The sequence below is a fragment of the Mustela nigripes genome, chromosome 6 (assembly GCF_022355385.1).
Source record: "Mustela nigripes isolate SB6536 chromosome 6, MUSNIG.SB6536, whole genome shotgun sequence".
Classification (NCBI taxonomy): domain Eukaryota; kingdom Metazoa; phylum Chordata; class Mammalia; order Carnivora; family Mustelidae; genus Mustela; species Mustela nigripes.
The window spans coordinates 86,164,986-86,173,342 of NC_081562.1; positions in this window are offsets into that span (position 1 = coordinate 86,164,986).

Here is an 8,357-nt window from a genome sequence, read left to right on the forward strand (position 1 = left end):
GTTTCCATCAAAAAATGATATTGTAGGAAAAAGAAATTTATTCCTGACATGCAGATGTGTAGGTAAGTGGGAAAGCAAGCCTGGAGTAGGAAATAAATTGGCAGAATCACCCACCATTCATTTAACTTGGCTAAAGGCCCCTGATTCCTGCTTGCATAGAGATTGTGCCCAGGAAGTGGCTGGAGGGGCTACCCTTCCTTGCAATAAAAGAGCAGCTTCAGCAAATCTGATAGTTAGTTGCATTCTACAGCTCAAGACCTATTTTTCATTAATCTTCTTATTTGACCTTCACACCGAATCTGTGCGGTAGGAATAATATTCAAGATGAGAAAACTGAGGCTCAGAGAGGTTAAGTGACTTATCTAAGGCCAAACAGCTGGTGAGGAACAGACCAGGAGTAGAGCCTACATTTTCTTTCACACACTATGTTCTTCATAGTCTGTCTTCCTAATGCCTCTGGATGAGCTGCTAGGACTGCCAACCGCTATCGCCACAGGAGTAAGTAGAAGACATAATCCAATCAGATCCAGGATCTGTGTTCAGACATGACCATGATCTCTTACTAGTTGTGTAACCTTGGGCAAATTAGCTTTCTTAAGCCATACTCTCCCATTTGTAAAATGAAAATAACACTCCTAAGGTTTTATAAGTGTTGATGGATATAATGTATCTAAAACCCAAGTGTCAGCATTTACGTCCCTTTTTAAAATTTTTTCTTTCTTTTTTTTTTAATTTCCCTCCATTTTAAGGGTCACCTCTCTCTAGTGTATTTGAGGAAGTGGAACGCAAGGCAAGGTTTGTCTCATGCCTGTCTCCCAAATCTTCTGCTTCACCTTCTGTTCCGTCTGGTCCTGGGCCACTAACTTGGCTGCTGATCACAATCTAGCACACCTGGTGTGGTTCCTTTGATGAAATGCAACTATATTCACAGTGAGGCAGAGCTGTGACTTCTCCCCAACATGACTACACAAGGTGTTCTTTACTGGAGGGTTGGGGGAAGACTAAAGAGAATTTCAGGGAATAAGGGAAAGCTTAAAAATTTGCTTTTAGCTTTCCCCATAATCCAGATGAAAAACAGCTGATAAGTTCACTCTTGATATTAAAGGGTCTGTTCCTTTCATGGATGTAGCCCAGACCCTAACCTGACTCCCTGTCCTCAGGTCTGTTTCCCTCCCTACAAACTCCTTCAAACCTCCACTTCTTTCTGGAAAGCCCCAGGCCCTTCCTCCCTCTTGTTCCTCAGCTGCCCTGAGTTCATTTCCCTAAATCTGACAATTTGATCCGGAAGAGTTGAATGGGGGTGGGGTGTGTGTGTGTGTGTGTGTGTGTGTGTGTGTTGGAACCAGTGAAAAGCGCCACAGAGCGTGTGTCCCAGTGAGCTTTGGCACACAATCCACCCAGCAGAACGATCTAGGGAAGGCCGGGATCCAAGTCCAGAACCCTTCCAGTCTCTTGGCCAGATTGAGATGCAGATGAGCCTCTATTCTTGTCTTTTGGAAAGTGAGTAACCTCTGGAACACAAACACACACCTTTAAGAAGAAAATGAAATCTTCACCCCCAAACGGGCGAATGTCGATGTGTGTTAGTATGATTCCCATTACTTTGCACTTTTAATGAGCACAAGATGATTCTGATGCAGGTGGCTTGCGATTTCACATTGAAAAAAACGGATGGAAACCCCAGAGGAAGAGACACTGCCCTGGGGTTTACTAGGCTGCCCCTGCCACGGTGGAGTTAGCCCATTGCATTACCATGCAGAGCAGTGTTAGTGCCTCTCCTACAAATGCTGGCCTGAAGAAGAAAGGAGGGTCCATTTCTGAGTCATATATCTTGTAATCCTTGTTCCCTTAGTTACAAAAAAAAAAAAAACAAAAAACAGCCAAAGCTTTGAAAAGGCTGCTTCAAAGAGCCTGATTGGATTCTTCTACAAACCTCTGCCCTCCCTCTTTGGGCTGGAAAATGGGAGGTGGTTTTGTTCTTCCAGGTACATGAATCAAGAGCAGAAAACATAGGTGTTCAAGAAAGGTACGTAAAAAAGCTCTGCCCAGCCTGATTAACTGGGAGTAGGGACCCTGCAGGAGGAGGCAAAATGATTCTCAGACCACAGCTTACCCATCTCTACTGCAGCACTTACTGAGCTCTGCCCTAACTTTGCTCCCATAGCTGTCTGACCAGGCACATCAACAGTTCATTAACCATCATCCTGGGCTTTCCCTTTTCCTCATCCTAACATTGTTGTTATTATTATTTTTAAAGATTTTATGTATTTATTTGTCAGAGTGAGAGAGCACAAGCAGGAGGAGCAGCAGGCAGAAGGAGAAGCAGGCTTCCCACTGAGCAAGGAGCCCTATGCGGGGCTGGATCCCAGGATCCTGGGATCATGACCTGAGCCGAAGGCGGACACTTACCTGACTAAGCCACCCAGGTGTCCCCAAAATTATTTTTAAAAAATACCTTTATTGAGGTATAACGGACACATAATAAGCTACATTTAAATTGGACAATTTGATAAATGTTGACATATGTACTTACCCATGAAACCATTTCCACAATCAAGATAATGACCCCCTAAGTTTCTCAGAGTCCATCTCTCCCTCCTTTTCCCTCCCTCTCCCCCAGGCTTTTTGTCACCACATATTAATTTGTATTTTCCAAAATTTTATATAAATGGCATCCTACAGTATACATCCTTTATTTTGGGTCAGGTTTCTTTGACTCGGCATAACTGACATTATCCGTGTTGTGTGGATCCATAGTTCATTTATTTTCATTGTATGGCAATACCACGATTTGTTTATCCATTCACCTACTGAGAGTCATCTGTGTCATTTCCAGTTTGGAGCTGTTACAAATAAAGCTGTGGTAAATATCCTGGTAAGTCTTTGTTTGCTCATAGGCTGTCATTTCTCTTGGGTTAATGGGAATGGAATGGCTGGATCATAGGGTATGTGGATTAAAAAAAAAAAAAGTTATTTTATTTCTTTAACTTCAAATTTTTATTTAAATTCCAGTTAGTGGAGCACCTGGGTGGCACCCAGCTCTTGCTTTCGGCTCAAGTCTGTTCTCAGGGCCCTGTGTGGCCTCCAACCTCAGCAGGGAGTCTGCCTGAGAGTCTCTCTCCCTCTGCCTCTGCCCCACCCCAACTTCCGCCCTGCACACATGCATGCTCTCTCTCTTTAAATAAGTCAATCTTAAAAAAAAAAAAGTAAATTCCAGTTGGTCAACAAATTGCGCAATATTAGTTCCAGGAGTAGAATCCAGTGCTTCATCACCTACACACAACACACACTGCTTATTTTAAGTATACCCCTGGGGTGCCTGGGTGGCTCAGTGGGTTAAGCCTCTGCCTTTGGCTCAGGTCATGATCTCAGGGTCCTGGGATCAAGCCCTGCATCAGGCTCTCTGCTCAGCAGGGTGCCTCTCTCTCTCCCTGCCTACATGGATCTCTCTCTTTCAAATAAATAAATAAAATTTTTATTTTATTTATACCCCTTAATACCTATCGCCCATCTAAAACATCCCCCTGCCCACCTCCCCTCCAGCAACCCTCAGTTTGTTCTCTATAGTTAAGAATCTGTTTTACAGTTTGCCTCTCTCTTCCTCTCCACCCCTGCCTATGTTCATCTATTTTGTTTCTTAAATTCCACATGAGTGAAATCATAATGCATTTGTCTTTCTCTGACTTATTTCGCTTAGCATAATACCCTCTAGTTCCATCCACGTCATTGCAAATGGCAAGATTGCATTCTTTCTTACGGCTGAGTAATATTCCATTGTGTGTACATACCACCTCTTCTTTATCCATTCGTCAGTTGATGGACATCTGGGCTCTCTCCATACTTGGGCTGTTGTCAATAATGCTGTGGTAAACATCAGGGTGTATGTGCCCCTTCGAATCAGTAGTTTTGTATGCTCTGAGTAAATACATGGTGGTGCAATTACTGGGTCGTAGGGTGGTTCTGGGTGTATTTAACTTTTGAAGATCCTGCCATCCTGTTTTCAAAGTGGTTGTACCATTTGACGCTCTTATCAGCAGTGTGAGTTCTAATAGCTCGACATTCTAATACTTGAAATATTCAGGCTTGTTATATTAGCCATTTAAATATGTGTGCAAATACTGTTTTAATTTTTTGACTTGGTAAGCACTTACATAGTTCAAAAATTAAAAAAAAAAAGAAAAACAAAGGCATAGAGTGAAAAGTCTCACTTTTCACCATGGACATATGGGTTATTTCTAATTATTTGCTATTACAGTACTGCAGTGAACACCTTATACAGTGTTTCTCAGGAATGCAAATATATCTGTAGGGATCATATCTGGAAGTGGGGAGGGAGTGGGGGGATGGTTACCAGAGGAAGGGGGAATGGGGGGATAGGTGAAAAAGGTGATGGGGATTAAGGAGCACACTTGTGCTGAGTACCACCTAGTGTTGTATAAAGTGTTGAATCACTATATGTACACCGGAAACTAGTATTACATTGTGGGGTGCCTGGGTAGCTCAGTGGGTTAGAGCCTCTGCCCTCAGCTCAGGTCATGATCTCAGGGTCCTGGGACTGAGCTCCGCTTTGGGCTCTCTGCTCAGTGGGGAGCCTGCTTCCTCCTCTCTCTCCCTGCCTCTACTTGTGATCTGCCTCTACTTGTGATCTCTGTCAAATAAATAAATAAATAAATAAAAATCTTTAAAAAATAATATTACATTGAGTGTTAACTGGAATTAAAATAAAAACTTAAACAAAAATAAATAAATTAGAGTGTTCATTCACAGCACTGCAAATAAAGTTAGCAAATGTTTGGATTTTACGAAACTGATAATAGTGTTTGTGTGGTTTTTTTTTTTTTTTTAAAGATTTTATTTACTTATTTGACAGACAGAGATCACAAGTAGGCAGAGAGGCAGGCAGAGAGAGAGAGAGGGAAGCAGGCTTCCTGCGGAGCAGGGAGCCCGATGCGGGGCTCGATCCCAGGACCCTGAGATCATGACCCAAGCCAAAGGCAGCAGCCCAAACCACTGAGCCACCCAGGCGCCCCGTGTTTGTGTGGTTTTAATTTGCCTTTTTCTTATTAAGAGTGAAGCCAAACATCCTTTAATATGTTTAAAAGCCATTTGTATTTTCTCTTCTCCACACTGTCTATAAATGTCATTTGCTACTTTTTCTAATGGCTACTCATGGACTTACAGATGTCTATAAGTTCTGGGACAGGAGATTAGCTCTTTGCAATATCTTTTTGCAAATATATTGCAAATATCTTTTCTCCAATTTGTCATTTGTCTTTTCACTTTATGTAGTTTTCATCCTGGCGTTAATTCTCTTAATTAATTCTGGACACATTAATCCTGAGTGTTAGTCCAGTTGTTTCTGCCTCCTAAATAGTTCTGGAATGCTGCCCTCCTTCTTTCTACCCCCTGCCACTTCCCTGGGTCAGTCTGCCATCATCATTCACTAAAATTACTACTTGGTATTCTAACTGCTCTCCCAGACATATTTCCATTCTTGCCCCCTTCTAATCTCTCCTATGTTTTGTAGCCAGAAAGCTATTTCTAAACTAAAAACAGGGTCATGTTACTTTTCTGCTTAAAACTCTTCAGTGGCTAACCAGTCCCCTTACTTAGAATCCAATGTCTTAAGATCAGATCCTCTATGAGCTCCAAGGTCCCCTGTGTGGTCTGGCTCCTGTTTCCCTCTTTAGAGTCATGTCTTACTAGAATTCACCTCCTGTTCCATGCTCCTGCCATACTGAACTGTTTTTTTGTTTTTTGTTTTTAAGATTTTTTACGTATTTATTTGACAGACAGAGATCGCAAGTAGGCCGAGAGGCAGGCAGAGAGAGAGGAGGAAGCAGGCTCCCTGCTGAGCAGAGAGCCCGATGCGGGACTCAATCCCAGGACCCCCGGAACATGACCCGAGCCAAAGGCAAAGGCTTTAACCCACTGAGACACCCAGGCGCCCCATACTGAACTATTTTATCATCCTCCCTTTCCACAAGCTCTCTCACTTTCAGGCCTTTACATAAGATGTTCCTTCTTTGAGGAATTCCCTTCACTTGCTAAACTGCCACTTAGCTTTCAGATTTCCTATCCAACATCACTGCCAGCAGGAAGCCCTCCCTGAGCCCAGTGTAAGAGATTAGGCACCTCATCTATGTGTTCTAATGCCCCATACTGTCCTTATGTCGACACTAGTCACATTACATTATGATTATCTGTTTACTTCTCTGTCTCTCCCATTAGGCAGACTAAGTTCTGGGAGGATAGGGACTAAGCCTGTTTCTTCACTACTGTTTCCCTAGTGCCTATCACAGGGCCTGGCATGTAATAGGTGCTCAATAAATACTTGCTAAATTAATTCAAGTAAGGATGTCTGATAAATGATTAAATGAAGATCTCATCTTGCTGGGGGCCCCAGGAAATGAAGAAAACAGAAAGGTTCTCGACTCCTGTCCAAGAAAGTAGCCTGTTGCTCCTTAATCCCACTTGCCAGAGAAAACAATGGTTTGTGACCTTTCCATTTCTCTTGGTAACCTCATTTGCCTCTGTCTTAGCTTGCTCTACGCCCAGGTCCCAGAGTGGGAAGCAAAATAACCAATATCCTGCAGAGGAGGCACTGACCAAACTGAGGGCAACTTGCCTTAGCTAGAGCTAGGTCCTGGGCCAGGGGTGGGTTCCAGTGGAGGGAGAGCCAGAGCAGAGTGGTGTACTTGGGGACACAGTTTGGCGTAATGGCTATTTACCATCCAGTAGAAGTATCTAAATTTTTATTTTTATTTTATTTATCTGACAGAGAGAGACACAGCAAGAGAGGGAACACAAGTAGGGGGGATGCGGGAGGGAGAAGAAGGCATCCTGCCTAGAAGGGAGCCTGATGTAGGGCTGGATCCTAGGATCCTGGGATCATGACTTGATCCAAAGGCAGAAACTTAACGACTGAGCCACCCAAGTGCCCCAGAAGTATCTAAATTTTTAATACCTGGTAGGGCCTGACCAAAATTTACAACCTGATTATCAGCTCTGCCCACTTCCCCTCTGCCTTCTCAGGCTTCCCTTTGCTGCTTTCCTTCTGGAAACAGAGTCTACAGTTGGAGGTGACACAAGGATTGTGTGACCTCTTTGGCAGATGAAGAAACTGAGACCCTTGGGAGACAACAGATTTAAAAACAATGTAAACAGAATAAGCAATGTAAACAAATTAAAAACAATGCTTACAAAGTCACAAACCTGAGTTTGAATACTGGCTTTGCAGCTGCAAAACTGAGTTCAAACTACTTCTCTGAAATCGTTTCCTGATCTGTACCTTTCCTCAATCTGCAATGGACAGTGGATTACATCTGCAAGGTTACCCGTGCAGTATCTGATTAATAGAGTATGGGGTAAGTGGGAGCCGAATAGATGAGGACCAAAGTCAGTTGGTGACAGAATGAGAACAAGAACTAGTACCTTGGGGTGTCTGGGTGGCTCAGTGGGTTAAGCCTCTGCCTTTGGCTCAATTCATGATCTCCGGGTGCTGGGATCAAACCCTGCATCAGGCTCTCTGCTCAGTGGGGAGCCTGCTTCCCCCTTTCCCTCTCTGCCTGCCTCTTTGCCTATTTGTGATTTCTCTGTGAAATAAATAAATAAAATCTTTAAAAAAAACCCCAAAACTAGTACCTTGATTCAGTGGCCCCCTCAACACTCTCATTGACACAGACTGCTTTAGTCAACACAATTTTGAGTCCCCAAGGGCCACAGAGAGAAATAAGGAACTAAAACCTTTACTAGGTTTAGTCATTTTTTTTTCTGAAGCCTTGAGCATAGGATGCAGGTTAGGACAGATTAGTGACTTCTCCAGTTTCAGGTTTTGGGTGGAATGAATTTATGACCTAATTTGGAAAAAAGTTAGGATACAGGGAAGACTTGTCTGATCTGACCTTCAAGGATTTATTTGCTCCTTTACTGACCAATTACCGATTGCAAACTTCATGCTAAGAAAAGTACAGGGCTCTGGAGATACAAGTCTACTAAAAAACAGTGTTTTTCAAGCTGTGGGTGTTGACTTGTTAGTGGGATGAGAAACCATAACCAGATTTGAAAACAAAACAAAACAAACAAACAAAAAACCACCAAACATGAGAATTGGAAATACTACAGTGCACTGTACACAGAAGGATAAGGTAAAAAATTTTTGTTACAAATGTGTGTGTGTGATGGGTCATGATTTAAAGCGCAGCGTTGTGGACTGTGGTAAAAAAAGTTTGCAAGCCCCTGCACTAGAAGGTGAACTTCAAGAGAGCAAGGGCTTTGTTTTGTTTTAGAACAGTGCTTGGCATCTGTATTTCACAAATAAGATGAATGAGTGAATGTCTAACACTATACTGCCTTCG